The following is a 17564-nucleotide window of genomic DNA, read 5'->3' on the forward strand; positions in this document are numbered from 1 at the left end:
ACACGATGAATAATTGCTAGGGCCATAATTTGAACAATGAAATAATTGACTTCAAAGATTATGCTATACCTTCTGCTTCATCAACTACAAGGTCTATTTCCCTCCAACTCACTTCAAGCTATTTATGTTGCTCCAGAGAACCTAGCCCATAAGCTATTCTAAGTGGATTTGCCTGGTTCATGTCCCAGATTGTGCCAGATGCAGAGGTTCAAGGCCAGAACTCACCAAAAATGAGGATGAACATTTCTCAAATCATGCTGCTTTTGTCCTCAGTTACATAAAATCCATTCACTTCTCTGTTCATGGTCTAGATTAACATATAGGATAAAATGAACTTGGTAATCTAGTATGCATAAAATGTAGAAGTAGAAGACTCTATGCAAAAGGCATGTGAGAATTACGAACATACTACAATTTCATAACCACAAAAGCAGGATAATTAGGGTTGTTGAAGGTTTATCTTGCATAGATAGAAATTTCCATATTGTATAGAATATTTCACAAAAGTATTAATATAATCATTTCTGTGCAAATAAATTTATAACCATATCTTTTATAGTGCATATTACCTAACTCATGTTAAAAACTACAAGAAATGTTTTGTAAAAAAAATTCTATAGTAAGAAATTTCTTATTTAATATGAATATATAACCTAGAAAAATTTTATCGCAGCCTTATCTGTAGTGGCAATATTTTAGAAACAATTGTCCATGCATAACAAAATAGATGGATAAAAAATCTATTTATTATAATTATGTGGGATAGTGAAAATAAATGAACTAGAGCAAAATGTATCGATATTCATAAATCATGCAAAGAGAATATTGAATAAAGATAGTGCCTTCGATACCACTCAATTAAGATGTCAAAATATGCATTTTAAAAAATTTATTTATTTATTTATGGCTGCATTGGGTCTTCATTGCTAAACGGGGGCTTCTCATTGCGATGGCTTCTCTTGTTGCGGAGCACAGGCTCTAGACACACAGGCTTCAGTATTTGTGGCATGCGGGCTCAGTAGTTGTGGCTCGTGGGCTCTAGAGCCCAGGCTCAGTAGTTCTGGCACATGGGCTTAGTTCCTCCACGGGATCGAACCCGTGTTCTCTGCATTGGCAGGTGGATTCTTAACCACTGTGCCACCAGGGAAGTCCCCAAAATGTGCATTTTAATAGACATATAAATATACAAATAACATGTAATAATATGCTTTTGAATAATTATAACAAACTTCAAAGTACTTGTTTTTGGTCACTTTGGGAGAAGGAAGTGAAGTAAGATGATAGTAGAATACCATGGGAAGTAAACTGTATTCATAATATTGTACTCCTAATATGAAGCAAATGTGACAAAATGTTAATATTAATCACATCTAGATATTTCATATTTGCATGTTATTGTCTTCTTTTCTGGTTTTGTGTACTTTTCCTATAATTGGTGATACTTCAAATAAAACATTAAAAATATTACTTACAACCCAGGTAAGTTATATCTACACAGATTTTTCAGTAACTATTTAGATTTATTTTGTTTCAGTGATTTTTCAAAAATGTGCCCTGATAAATTTTTCTTATAAACTTTCCCTGATTTTCTGTCTCTGAAAAAGTAAGAGAATTTTTGTATGAATCCCCTGAAGAAATCTTAAATTTTCTTCAGTAGCCAGAATTCCTTTTAGTTTGAATTCCCCAGATAATTTCCTCTGCACTTTATTTTGTGTTTCCTGTGTACTAGTCATTTTTATAGCGGCAGTATTCATTACATTGATCCCTGACCATATTACAGCACAGTTTTTAAAGCAGTTTGTGTTTGAATGCAGGCAAACAACTGAAAGAAATTCCCTTGGGCTCTTCTCTCTATTCCCTTATATTACAAGAAAATAAAAATTTCCCACTTTTTAATAAATACTTTTATTAGAACCATGTGAAGAGGGATTAGATTGTTTTTTTAACTCCAAAGGGCAGAATAAGGGCCAATGGTTATAAGTTTCACAGAAACATTTTTTGGTTCATTATGAAAAAGAACTTTTTGCAATTTTATGACTGAGATTGTAATCAGTTTTCATTTGAAGCTTTCAAGTTTATGTTATTAGGAAACAGATGGAATGACAGCTCCTACTCACAAACCTTATCTTCCCTTACCTCCCCAAGGACATACTTCTGGGGTATTGTAGAAGTCACTCGTACATTGTGTCAGACTGGGCACAAAGATTTCTAAGGTACTTCTAAATGTATAATCTATTTTACAGATATAAATAATGGATACCAGTGCAATAGTTCATTTCCAGAAATGTAAGAAAAGAATACTAATTAATAGGGGCTTTTGATTTAATTACAGAAAAATGCATTTTACATTTCTGAAGACTACTTATTTTCAATTTTGTAGCTCTAAAAACCAATGTGTATCATTACCACCTGTGTTTTAAAAAAATAATCTTGATGCTCTCTTAAGTAATTGACAACATATTATTTAAATTATTTAATATTCTGCATATTAATTTGCATTAACACATTATAAATCAGTTTGTAACAACATGAAATGTTTCTTTTTTTTTTTTTGCCCTCCCACATCATTTGACAATCCACATTTATCCTCAATGAGTCTTCATGCTTCTCTTAGAATGTGTTTATTTCTAGTCCACTTTTGTGTCTTGAACAATACCTGAGTGCTATTTTTATTTTTCTGGCTTTCACATGACTTCATAAGTGAGTGAATTAATTAATAAAAGGGCAATAAACCAAATGTTAAGGGCACAGAGGCACAAGGCTGACTTCAAATCCCGGATCTACTATTAGTTAGTTGGGACATGGGCAAGTTACTTAAATTCTCTAATCCTCCGTGTCCTTAGCTAAACAGAACTAGCTCTTGTGCTTACCTTATAGAACTGCTTAGTGGATTAAATATAAATATGCATGGATGGGAACAGAGTAGTCTAAATATAAATTTTGGGGAATAAACTTTATCTTACTCTTCCTTGGCCATCTATATGGGCTCATCAAATAAAGTGCATTGAAAATGTAGGCTGTTAAGACAAAGTTTAACATATCGAGAGTGCATAGCATAAAGGAAAAAGTAAAGGCAGCGACCATGCACTCCACCTAATCTATATTCCTTGGTTCTAGCCTGGAATAATCTCCTGCCTGGGTATCCTGTCTCTAGATAGGTATAGATTGTGATGTATATACTACAGTGGTGCTTCTCTGTGAATATGGAATATAGAAGAAAACACAGAGTTGTGCTGGGACTGAAAGTACCATCTGAACAAACAGGATCATGCAACCATGGATCAATCTGTATATGATGTTTGCTCTCCCTTATATCATGAGAAGTTGAGACCTGTTCCACATAGATTCTTTATTCTTTCTTTTGTTGTTTTATTTATCATTAGAAACAGGAGAATGGATAAGAATACTTTTGTTCGTTTATTTCTGTGGTCTTTCTTACATAAAACACAATCTAATATATTTAAATTAAAAAAGAAAATAGCTCCTTTTCACATACAAACTTTTCACAACTTTCTTCTTTGAAAACACGGCATTCCAGATTCCTAAACACTTTCAAAATCCTCATGATTTCTTCTTCTTCTCTTTTCATTATATATTAATTAGTAATAGTCTCTGTATAAGAATCTAACACGTAAACACTCAAAAAGAGTAGGCTAGCATTGTAACCAAAACAAAAATTTCTCCTATAGAAATTACTGTACCATATATTAAATTTATAATTTTACTATGTAAACCAATAGTAAGATTTACCTTTGGGCTTGATCTGTGGTGACCCAAAGTCCACATACAATGAGACCCCATAGCAATCTTTTAGACAAAAATGTGACATTGCCCCTTTCTAATGCCCTTGGAATTAACCAAGGGGTCCAATGCCATCCCATCCAGATCTCATCATCTTCTCCAGTTTATCCAAGTCTTGTCTATATGTCCTTTTTTTTTTTTTTTTTTTTGGTCTATATGTTCTAATTTAACACAGAATTTAACAGTGACCCTGCAGGTCACTGATTCTTGGTCTTTCAGTATCCTTCAGATTCAAAAGTCACTATTAATACAATTATATAAGCACTCTTGCTAGGGCAGCCTTTAAAAAAAATTACCCACCTAAGAGCTTTTACTAATATATCTCTCCCAAGCCTTCCAAGAGATTTAATTGGGACCCTATATCTTTAAGGGCTACAAATTGCTATATAGCTATATAAAGCAAGAACATTTTGCTTCTCTGGCTAAACCTTAACACTTTAGATTCTAGTTTTTGCTGTATCCTGTAGAGTTTTTGTGATATTAAGTCCAAGTTTAAACTAGCTGATGTTTGAGCCTGAAGTCTTATCAGCACAGGTCTTGAACTAACACCCTTTTGGTCTCTGATCTCTCCTTCCTTTTAACCTCAGGTTTCCTCTCCTTCCATGACTTTGTCACATATTCCCAGCTTCACCTCACATGATGTGAAATACATGCCTGTGTCGTGAAATAACTATGTAGAGAGTAGTGGTATAACGGTGTTAATTCTTGCCTGTCCAATATTTTTTGCTTGGTTAGTTGCACAGAAACCATACAGTTCAATTAATCATGCTGTCAAAGTAATTCCTTAATATAGCTTATTGACATGTGAATGCATATTATATGCAAACATTGTTACCTGTTAATTTACCACATACTGGTTGAAGAAAGATGGTAAAAGTCTTACTGTTTATTTTGTAAGCCTTCATTACTCCATTAGCCTTTCACTCCTTCAGGCCACCAGAAAAAAATTTCCTTAGTTAAATTACTCCTGCAATAATGGTCTAAAAATGAAAACAGTGATTGTAATATGCCTCACCAAAAGTTCACTAACGGTAAATTATTTTCTAATGCTTGTGCTTTGCAAATGTTTGCATAAATATGTCCATAGAATGTATAAACACTGAATTTTAGCTAGAGGGTTTCTGTCCTCTGAATTGAAAATATTTAAGTAAACTTATATAAAACTTGGTCTTTGAAATATTTCAGTGCCTTATTTTACCTATAAATGCAAAAAGAACAGATAAAACAAAAATGCCGTGGTCTTCAATACTTAATTTCAATTTAAAAAAAAGAAAGAAAAGAAATCTAACTTTTGATTATCATCATAGTTTTAAAAATAACATCTTTTGTAGTGTATTAAATGGCTACCATGATGAGTGATCAATTTACTAATATTATGTTGATGTGAATTACAACTGTACTAGTTTGGGGAAAATGGTCCTATATTATTAACTGACTTGATTAAAAAAAATATGAATATTTATGATGATGGTCGTGATGATAATTTGAGGAATAATAATCAAGGCCATAGGACTTCCCTGGTGGTGCAGTGGTTAAGAATCCGCCTGCCAATGCAGGGAACACGGGTTCGAGCCCTGGTCCGGGAAGATCCCACATGCCGCGGAGCAACTAAGCCCGTGCACCACAACTACTGAGCCTGCGCTCTAGAGCCCGCAGGCCACAACTATGGAGCCCGTGTACCACAACTACTGAAGCCCTTGCTCCTCAACAAGAGAAGCCACTGCAATGGGAAGCCGGTGCACCGCAATGAAGAGTAGCCCCCGCTCCCCGCAACTAGAATAAGCCCATGCCCAGCAACGAAGACCCAATGCAGCCAAAAATAAATAAATTAATTAAATTTTTTTTTTTTCCAAAGGTCTGTTGCTTAAGGGCCCCTAAATAGTGCATCTTTTGTGGTGAAGTTTTTTTGTTGTTGTTGTTTGTTTGTTTTTAAATTTACTTATTTTTATTATTTATTTATTTTTTTTGGCTGTATTGGGTCTTCGTTTCTGTACGAGGGCTTTCTCTAGTTGTGGCAAGTGGGGGCCACTCTTCACTGCGGTGCGCGGGCCTCTCACTATCGCGGCCTCTCCCGTTGCGGAGCACAGGCTCCAGACGCGCAGGCTCAGCAGCCGTGGCTCACGGGCCCAGCTGCTCCACGGCATGTGGGATCCTCCCAGACCAGGGCTCGAACCCGTGTCGCCTGCATTGGCAGGCAGATTCTCAACCACTGCGCCACCAGGGAAGCCCCGAATTAATTAATTTAAAAAAAATAATCAAGGCAATGAATGATTTCCCTCAGACACTGAAGTATTCAAGTACCATTTCATAGCTAAGAAAATTATAAAATATGTAGAGTGAAAATTATCTATAAGTCCTTAAATTATTATGAGCCATATGAATGGAAAAGATTTATTAGAAAGTTTAATGGCCTTTTATTTCAAAACCAGCTTAACTGAAATTTTATTTACTATTCATATGTAAAATTTCAATTCATTGTATCTTGAGAAATAATATATAGTTTTATTATATCTTCTACTTATTCTTGAACCAATAATTTGTTTTATGACTTATATTGGATAAGATGAAAGGACACCTACACTGGGAGCTCTAAATTATTATTTTAAAAACATGATTTTTGAAAGGAAAATTAATATATGGCCTAAATGAACTATTGAATGTAATGCAATCTTCCTGAGTTTCATACTAATTCAATTTTTAATCATTCTATTTTCCTAATTTCCAAAAAAAAAAAAACCATGTTTAATACTTAACAAGCTAGTGGAATAGAAAAGCATAAAAGACAATAAAAAAAAAAACAACTTCTATTCAGGAATGCCCTTCCTGTCTTTTTTTCTTTTTTTTTATTGGAGTATAGTTGACTTACAATTGTCAACTACAAATTGGCATTTTCCATTGTCACTTGCCAGCTACCTCTACAAGGATTAAATCATGTGCTGCTGCAGCTGCTGACTTTCAACACCCCCTGAAAGGAGTTTAGGTGGAGAGCAGAAATGAGGCACTCTGTGCTCTGGGAAAAACTGGCAGAACAGGTCTTCAGATAGTTAGATATTTTTGGGAGCCGATTTTATGAGCCCAATTCTTGTATCTTCTCATATCTAGAAAAGCACTAAAATCCTTCATGGTGACGTCTACTCCTTGTAACTAGGAGTAACCTGCATGAGACTAGCAGAAACCTTCTGTGAAAAAATATGTGCTTGATTGCATGTACTCCCCCCTTCACCATAATCACATATATACTGACCTTCCCCCCTTGCCTCTTTGGAGCAGTTTCTCAGAGCTCTCTGGAACGCTGTCTCCCAGGCTGCAGTCCTCATTTTGCCCCAAATAAAACTTAACTTGCAACTCTCGCATTGTGCATTTTTTTAAGTCGACACAATGTTGTGTTAGTTTCAGGTGTACAGCAAAGTGAATCATATACATATATCCACTCATATAATCATATACATATATGCAAATACGTATACATATATCCACTCTTTTTTTTTTTTAGATTCTCTTCCCAAATAGGCCATTACAGAGTATTGAGTAGAGTTCCCTGTGCTATACAGCAGGTTCTTATTAGTTATCTATTTTATATATGGTAGTGTGTATATGTCAGTTCTAATCTCCCAATTTATCCCTCCTCACCCCCATCCCCTGGTAACCATAAGTTTGTTTTCTACATCCGTGACTCTACTTTTGTTTTGTAAATAAGTTCATTTGTACTTTTTTTTTTGGACCACTCACACTTTTTTAAGGCAAATAATATGACATTAAAAATATTGTTTTATAAGTGACTTTTTAAAGCATTAACAGGATATAATGAACCTTATCACACATATTTGATGCCAACTGATACATAGTATGTCATATTTGTATTGCAGGAGCTTCACATCCCTTTCTTGGTCTTTAGATTATTTCCTATTTATCTCTATTTTAAATAATACCACCATATAAATTGCTTACCTGCATGTTTGTATACCCCTACATTGATGTTCTAAAGATAAATTCCTGGATTTGGAAATACTGGATGAAATAGTTTGCACAGACTTCCTGACTCAGCTCCAACATGTAAAGAGCTTGGAAGCCATCCCTCCCAGTCTTAGAACAGGAATAAAGCAGGACAAACTGAAAATTAACAACTTTTCTAGGATATCTCAGAGAACTCAGGTTGCAGAGCAGAGCACTCTGAAGTCAGGAGAGACATGTAAAGCTGGAGAGTCACAGCTGATATATGCTTGCCTGTAACAGAAGCTGCTAGAGCCATAAACTGGTAAAAAAATTACGTGTTAGTTGTGACAAATTGCTGGAGGCTGAGTGTGGACTGGCGTGAGATTGATAAATTCTGGGGGTGTTACAGCAGGCAGGTAGCCAGATATGAGCAGAGAAATGGAGACAGGGGCCAGGTGGCAGGAAATCACACATCTTGTATACAGCTGGGTCCATGGGCAAAGAAAACAGGAACCTCCAGATGGACAGGAAACCACACTTTGGGTGATAAGTGTCCTGGAGGCACACAAAGAAAGGTGAGGAAAGGTGGGAATCTCCTGAGTCCTAATGCAACCCATTGCTCATTATGGTCTCATTACAACACAGTTAGCCTTGCAGATAAGAAGTACCCAGCATGCACCGATGCCATGACATTTCGGATCTAAGCTAAATAAGGACAAAAATCCCTCCTCCCCTCGGGAAGATGGAGCTGGGATGAAAATCAAGGAATACAACCCCCAAACTCCTCCTTCCTCAATGAACATTCCACCCCTTCGTTTGTATGCCCCTCATAACCGGCTTGCCAAAGAAAACCAGGGCAGCGGCCCCTCACCTGTCTGGAATTCTTTCTCCACGGGGCAAGAACCTTAAATTCACCAGGAACAGGGGCTGCAGTCTTACGATGGGAGGGAGTGGGAAAAGGATGGGTAACGTGGCACACTTTAATGGCTTTTATATCCAGGAACCACGCATGCTAGGTTCTCATGGTGACGAGCCAACGAGATCCCCTCGTGGCTGTGACAGGTGAAGAGAAAATGTAGTTGAAATAGACCCAGAATGTTCTCCATAAAAAAGGCCAATTCTCCAGGGGAAGAAAAGAAAAAAGCGCCCCCCCCCAAAAAAAATCCTTTACCAGGGCCTTATCTCACCTGAAGGAAGAACATTTTCCTGACTCCAGTCCCCTCCAGCCTTGTTATCTCATCTAAGGGGCGAAAAAAACCTGAGAAAATTTGTGACGATCACTGCCCAGGGACACCACTTCATTTAAAAAATATTATTTAATCATAATATTACAGAAAGCTCTCCTCCCTACACAGTGCCCCACAAAAAGAGGATCCAATAAAACAGTGGAGTAAAGCTGAAAGTTCTATACAATTCAGATTCTAAGTAAGGGTTCTTCACAAAGGCCAAAGACAGTAGGAGAGATAAAACCTAGGACAGGAGAGAAAGTTGAAGTCTCTGGCACCTAGAGTTACAAAGAACTTTAAACAGCTAACTGCTAGTGATATGAACATAAAACCTTACACTAAAGGCTCATTCTCTCTGGTTCCTATACCCAATACATCATGTTTGGCTTTAAAAAATGAAATGAAACAAAACAAAGCAAAACAAGGCATGTTAAAAGGCAAAGAAAAAACACAGTCGGAAGAGACAAACATGAATCAGAACCAGACACAGACGTGACACAGATTTTGGGACAATCAGATAGGGAATTGAAAATAATTATGATTATGATAAGACCTTTAATTGAAAAAGTAGAAAACATACAAAAAACATATAGATATTTTAAGCAGAGAGGTGGAAACTCTAAGAAAGAATCAAAAGTAAATGCTAGAAAAAAAACACAACAACACTGTAACTGAAATTTAAAATGTCTTTAATGGCCTCATCAGTACACTGGACATGAATGAGAAATGAATCAGTGAACTTGAAGATGTCAATAGGTACTTAGGAAAATGAAAGGCAGAGGAAAAGAAAGAAACTATGGGAAAATTTTAAAAGGTATAACCTATATGTATTTGGAATACAGAGAGAAGAAAGAGAGAAAAAAGCAGAAGAAATAGTTGAAATACTAAAGGCCAAGAATTTTCCAAAATTAATGTTAGACACCACACCACAGATCCAGGAAACTCAGTGAACAAGGAGCATAAATAACAAAAAACGACACTAGGCATATCATATTCAAACTTCAGAGTACCAAGGACAAAAAGAATATCTGGGAAGAAGATAGAGGGAAACAACAAATCAAAAAACAAAAAACCCTTACCTCTAGAACAAGAATAAGAATTATATTGGACTTCATTTAAGGATATTTTCTGAGAACATGTTCAGTAAGTCAACATTTAAAATGTTTATTTAGACTGGGTTTCTTTATTATTTTTGATAATGGTAACTCTTTGAATAGCACTTTTTTAAAGTTATCATTACAAGGGCCTAATATATTGGATTTATTCTTGTTTTCTCACTTTCTCTAACACATTACATTCAATCCATCAGCAACTCTCAATGGCCCAAACTTCAGATGATCTCCAGGATCTGATTACCTGGACTATCTTCCCTGCTAACATCCTGGTCCATGCTTTGCTCCCAAACGCACCCTGGTTCTAAGAGTACTTTTCACCCTATAATCACATGCTGATGGAGCACAAAGTTCTGATATCAGTAGTGGCTCTCAGAATGAAAGGTCTTAGAATGCATGTATGTTATGATAAAACCCTGAGACAATACTCAGCATTTTCACTTAATGCTAATTTAATATATACACATACATCTTAAAAATACATGATTATATGATCTCACACACACACGTCGGTGAGAACATGCCATTGATAATGCCACAGTAATGGGTTTAACTGGTCTTTTGGTTTTCCATTTTGCGTCACTTTTACCTTTTCCAGAATCTATCACAAACATATTCCAATAATTATAAGAAGAATGACAAGGTGAACGTAGAGTGTTTTGGACAATTCCATTCCCTCCATTCAAAAAGTAATTTTAGTCTCCATCACGAATAGGTCAGTAGCATTAAATTTAATAACAAATGTAAAACTACCATATTAAAACCGATTGCCTTTAGTAAGCACCCTTTTCAATATCTCACTGCGCTAAAGAGAATATTTTTTGCTACAAACTTATGAAGCTTAGAAGATTTTAATAGAGGTTACCCTGTTCCTTATAAATTCTCAGCTTTGTTTAGAGCTGCTCTTCCTACTTGATCCCTCTGTTATTTCTATGCACATGTTTTTCTGATATTGCAGCTATTTTGTGAGTGCAAATGTTCCAGTGCCTGTCATTCTGATGTTAAAATTAGTGTAATCATCAACCTTTATAAAAATTCCTTTTCCTTGGCATTCTACTCAATAATTTCCAATGACTTAAATGTTTGACTGACAGTAGCTGTGTAGAACCACTTATTTATGAGTCATAAGAAACTTAATGTCAGAAATTTAGCTAAATTCTAATGATGAAAAGTTATCTTATAGGTGTATTAAAATATTTTAATATTTCATACCCAGAAAAGTTATATGAAATTATTTTTCTATTACTTCATGTCATTTATTAAAATGCATACCAGTGAAGCTTAAATTATCATTTTACCAATTAGCAGTTTTAACTATACTCTTATAGCTGGTCATTGATAAATAAGCATGTATATCACCTTCATGTGTAGCAAAATAGGAAAGTAAAAAAAAAAGAGCAATAGATTTTCTAAGAATTTCTTAATTTGCATAATAACCTCTCATTCAAAATGGGCAACTTTCAAAAAGGAATTATGACATATTGAGTCTTCCAGGACCTTGGAATTTATTCAGTTAAGCCTATCGCCTAGTGCAGAACTATCTTTTATATATTCCTCACAGTCACTCACACACTTTCTTTTTAAATACCTTAGTCAGTGACCAAACTACTCCTTCACAGAACAGTCTAGTCTATGTGTTGACACATTCTGATTTTCAAAGGATATTTCTTTTTTATAATGAAGTGCCCATAATTTCCTTCCCTTATTTTTCCTTTTCTTCCCCAGCACTAACATTTTTACATTTTTCCTTCCTTCTTTTCCTCTTTCATTTCTTCCCTCCTTCCTTCCTCCTTCCCTCCATTTTTCCATCCTTCCATCTTCCTTCTTTTATTCTTTCTTTTGTCTTTCTTCCTTATATATATATTATAAAATATATATTTATAATATATATTATAAAATATATATTTTATTATATATATATCTATATATATATAAAGCTTCCTAGGTATAAGGCACCATGATATGTACATTGTGATTGAAATAGAACCTCTCTTTCCAAGAACTTCAGCCCAGTTGAGCAGAGAGACAAATGATGGGTAAAACACAGTGCATTTTACAGATGCCCTGTGAGCACAATGCAAAAGCAGATAACTCACTTGTGAAAAAGGGAAGAAGAGAAATCAAAGTTGTGCCTGTGCTAAAGCTTGAGACTTACTCTGAAAGTGTGTAGAAAAAGAAGGAAAGCTGTTCTAGGACAGGTTTCATCAAGTGCAAAGCCATTGAATAAGGGGCCAGAGAGAGTCCCTAGATTTGGTTTTAAAAATTGATATTGCATATTTCAGTTTTCAGTAGTCATATATGACTAATGGCTAATGTATTGGGCACCACAGATATAGAGCATTTCCATCATTATAGAAAGTACTTTTTGACAGTTTGCCCTAAAATTTATCATTGTAACCTCTGTATAATCTCAATTACCAATCAACTTTCTCAATGAGTCCTTGCTTTAGTATCTAACCGTCTTTCCATTTCATTGGGACTTACAACACATTAATCTTCTTGCTTTTATACAATCCTCCACTTCCCTTATGCCATATTTTTCTTTCTTTCCCAGGGTAAATATTTATGGTCAATTGTACTCACGTACTGAGGGTGCCCTGAACTTCTTTGTATCCATGTATTGCTTCTTTGCTTTCAGAATTAGCTTGAAAACTACAGTTGTAATTATCCAACTCTGCCTTTATCTACACTTGAACTATGTAGCTGACCAAGCTGGACAAAACTGTACAACCGTACTAACTGCTTACACATTATTCTGTGACCCCTAATTTCAGGTGGATCTTTCATGATGACTCACAATCATATTCTATTCCTGTAGTCCATTCACTTTGTCACTCTTCTGGATAACTTTTACATATGTTATCCAAATTCCTCAAACTTCTGTTCGCCTCTTGACTTATTTCACTCCGAAAATAAAAGCAATCAGAAAAGAATTTTGAATCATTTCCTCCACCAGATCTATCAGCCCACTGGCATGGAAGTTCTGCTTTCTCTTCTATTACTATGGATGAACTCTCTGTGCTCAAAACTGATGCCAAACCTTTCATTTGGTTACTAGAAACCATTCTTTATCATTTAGTCAAGGACTTGAACAAAAATTTTATGACTTTTCTCTTTTGAATCATCAACTTTTCCCTCTCCACTAGAGCTTTCATATTATTATACAATAAACTCCTGACTTAAAATGAAAAGCCACTTCATCCCACCAGCTTCTGTAACTACTACTCTATTTCTCAATTCTGTTTATAGAAAAAAACTCTTCAAAGGAATTTTCTGTATTCACGCTTTTCTATTCCTTTTCTACTTTCACTTGAACCCACTCCAAATAGCCATTCACACTCATGCATGAAGCTGCTGAAATTGTTCTTAATGTCTTAAAAAAATAAATCTCCATGTTGCTAAACCACATAGTCAATTGTCAGTACTCTAGTCAGGATAATTCACAACAGCATTTGACACAGGGGATCGGCTTCTCTCGCTGTATTTATTTATCTTGCAGGCACGCGCGCTTTGAAACGTTTTTTCTTCCTTTTTGCCTCCAGAGCAAAGCGATTTTTAATTTTTCTTCTTATTTAATTATTCCTCGGTATACTTTGCTGTTTCTTCTTTATCTCTCAGGCCTTTCAGCCCCTGCACTACCCTGGGAATAAGTCATTGGACCTCTTCTCCTTTCTCCCCCCAATTTATTTGTGATCTTGACCAGTTTCTTGGCTCTAAATAACATCTATATGCTGACAGCTTCCAAACTGATATCTGCAACCAAGAAAAATCCAATTGCCTACTTGATTTCTTCACTTGGATATCTAATAGACATCCTGAACTTAGTATCAAAATCCAGAACCTGCTTTTTCTCCCTAAAATCTGCTCTATTAATTACCTCTTGGATCTCTTATCCCAAGACTTTCCTCCTCATTAATTGTTTACTATCAGGTTGGCCACCTTGTTATTCTTTAAACATGGCCAGTGTGGTCTTACTTTCGGCTGGAATACAGTTTATGTAGATTTACACTGTCTCGCTCTCTCACCTGTTTCTACTCAAATGCCAAATCCTCTGTGAGACCTTATCTCCCCACTGTCATTTCTATATTTGTCCTGAATTAGTTTTCTCCATTGTACTCATCTATACACCACACAGTTTTGCTTTTTATTTTTAATTGTTCTTAGTGAAGAAATATAAACATTGTGAGGCATACATATATTTTTCTATTTTGTCATCTGTGTGTGAGAAGAGAGGTATATATAGATAGTCTTGGCTGAAATTTGGCAGACAGTGAATGCTGCTGATTTGTCCACCAAACCATTTGTTTTTCTTCGTTCCTGGGCTCATGGTTGCTGAGTAGCCTGCGTTTTTTGCTTCATTTACATGCATATTCAACTTTTTGTTACGTGGATCCTGGATATGATTGCAACCCCTTTAACTATGCCAATAGTAATGTCCTATAAGCCTAGGTGGAAAAATACTAAGATTGCAAAGAGAAGGAGTGGCCAGAAAATAGGAGGAAACCCAAATGACTAATGTGCCAAGAATCTAAGGAAAAATATTGCTTAAAAATGGAGGGAAGGTGACCAGTTTCCGCAATAAATAAATTGCAAAAGAAAATTTAAAGACAAGAGAACATATAGATTAATAAAAACGTAAGGGATGGATCAACAAACTGAAAAATAGGTCCCTTTCTTGGCTTCTGATTCAAAAGAAATCTTAAAAATTTATAATATAAGAATTTTGTAGTTATGTTTACAGAAGGAGTCTTTTTGTTCTAGAGATATATGTGAAAATATTTACTGCTAAAATTATATGATGTCTGCAATTTGCTTTAAAATAAGACAGTGGAGGGAGATAGCATTGAGGATATATATGAAACAAGACTGACCATGAGCTGGTAATTGTTGAAGCTGGATAATAGAAGGTTTATTATACTACCATATTTTTGCATATGTTGGAAATTTTCCATAATAAAAGTTGAAAATATGGAAGAGGGGATGATGAAAGTTCAACCGAAATATATTCAGGGACACCGAAATGTATGCACTGTATTTCATGTCATCTTATAGCAGTTATGTAATAGAGCAGTGGCTGCATTTCAAGTTAATAAGATGCAAATGGTAAAGGAAAAAAAAGAAAGAAGGAGGAGATAAATGAGGCAACATGGCACTTCAGGAATGTGCCTTAAATTGCTTTTATTCCTGTAACCAATATCCATGCAGAGCACAAGATATATGTTCACCATGTGCGTGAGTTGGCATGTATACTTGCTAAAGACCAGAAAACAAAGCTGTTAACATGTTGACTTTGAGCTGATAGACAGGAAGACTGTATATCTTATATTAGCCAGAAGAATGGATTTTATTTCAATGCCTATTCCCTACTTTCTGGCTGGGGAAAGCCGAGCACAATTTTAGAAAAAAGATAAACAGAGGATTGATATGATTTTTTTCACACACCTGCTTTCCAAATTTAGAATCTCTGAACTAAAAGGAATCCCTCCCCCCCGCACTGCCACTATTTTTCAGGTAGCAATTAGAAAACAGTAACTATTATATGCATAGCACGTTAGTAGATGAAGGAAATACAAGAGATGTTGGCATGGTGTACTTAGTCATAAGAGGGCCCTGGCGCCGGGAGAGCAATTGAGAAGTCTCCATGGGCTCAAGAGGTCTTCTAAGTTAAAAGATCATGTAACAGGGTTAGCTGGCAGGGACAAGGAGTAGTATGCATATCTGTGAGATGACCTTGACCAGAAGACTACATGGGACTCGATACTCTACAGATGCCTTAGAGCTTTTTCTGTTTTTGGAAGAGGATGACGTCAATAATAAATTATAGCGTATAAAATGGGCCAAACACTACTCAGACACTGTGCTGCTGTCAGCAGTGGGTGCATGACTTCCCTTCCCACCTCCTGAATATAAAACCCAGAACCTGAGGAAGAGAATAAAAATGGAAATTTTTAATTAGACTGTGACTAATTTATACATCTCAAATTGGTTCATTAATCACTGGATTGGACTAAATTTAACTGAAAGCTGTTAAGTTATCTGTCATTAGACAGGCTGGGGACTCAGTCAGACATTAGAAGTCAGTTCTAAAAATAAAGAATAGCCCATTTTCTAAATCTGAATTAATGAATGAACAAGTTATACCTCTCTGAGACAACTGTAGGAAAATGTTTCAAATAGAAAGCAAGAAATAAGGTGGTATCTGTAAGGTAGGTTGGGTTAGGGGTTGGATAAAGATAAATATTTTATTTAATTCAAGAGAGAATTAGTCGTGCTTAAGAGCTAATGAGAAAGATGCAATTAAGAGAGATTTTGAATATTCAAGTGGAATAAGAGATTATTTGTTAATTTAAGGTTTCTGAGAAGCCATAAAAAAAATTACAGGAAATAGATATGAAGTTATTGTCATTACAGGAGATAGCAGGGTGGGTTTAAGTATAGGCAAGTTTGTAGTGTTGGTAGCTAAATTTGAAAGATTTTACACATAGAGAATATATTTGATTTTCAGTGTCCAGGAAATACAGAAATCACCCAAATCCATCTTATGATACTGAGGCTATTTACTAATACATTCTCTGAAAAAAATGCCATTAATTCTCATTACAATATCTTCCAGTCTAAAAAAAGAAAAAAATGTTGAGGGAATGAATAATAGAAATATTATATAATTTAGTAGGGAAATTTTAAAAGTATATTAATTTTCTTATTTTATTTTGCATCATACATGGGCAATACATGCACAATATGTAAATTTTGGAAAGTTCTGCAAATATAAACTATAAATATTGATCCATTATGTTTCTTGATCTGGGTATTAATTGATTATATAGATGTATTTAGCTTGTGAATTTATCAAGCTGTGTACTTATGATAAGTGCACATTTTAAAATGTGTATTACATGTGAATAAACGTTTAAATAATCAATACTAACTTCACAGCTCAGAGCAGTCACAATTGATAATTGGTGTTTTTCTATGAATTTTTTTATAGTATAAATAATAATCGTCATCAGAGGATAGCAAACTATGGACTGGAGCTAAATCCAGTCACTGACTTTTTTTCTGTTACTAAAGTTTTATTAGAACACAGCTGTACCATGTGTTTATGTATTATTTTTGGCTAATTTTGTAATACAACAGTAAAGTTGAGTAGTTGTAAAACATACTGCATGGCCTGCAAAGCATAAAATTTTTATTATCTGGTTCTTTACAGAAAAAGTTTGTCAACTGCTACTGTACATTCAATTCTTTCTTTTTCTTTTATTTTCTTTATTAAATGGAATTATATCATGTGTATTTTCATAAATATGTTTAATTTGACTGCATCTTATTTTACCATCTAGGATTTATCTAGTTATTTCCCAAATTATGGAGGTTAAGTTGTTTTTAATTTTTATGTTTTACCACTTTACTCATGAGATTTGGTCTAAAGTTCATAATACTTTCCGGAATAGATTCTAAGAAGGACAACATTAGAACAAACGACACATCACAT

The sequence above is a fragment of the Eubalaena glacialis genome, chromosome 1 (genome assembly GCF_028564815.1).
Source record: "Eubalaena glacialis isolate mEubGla1 chromosome 1, mEubGla1.1.hap2.+ XY, whole genome shotgun sequence".
Taxonomy (NCBI): Eukaryota; Metazoa; Chordata; class Mammalia; order Artiodactyla; family Balaenidae; genus Eubalaena; species Eubalaena glacialis.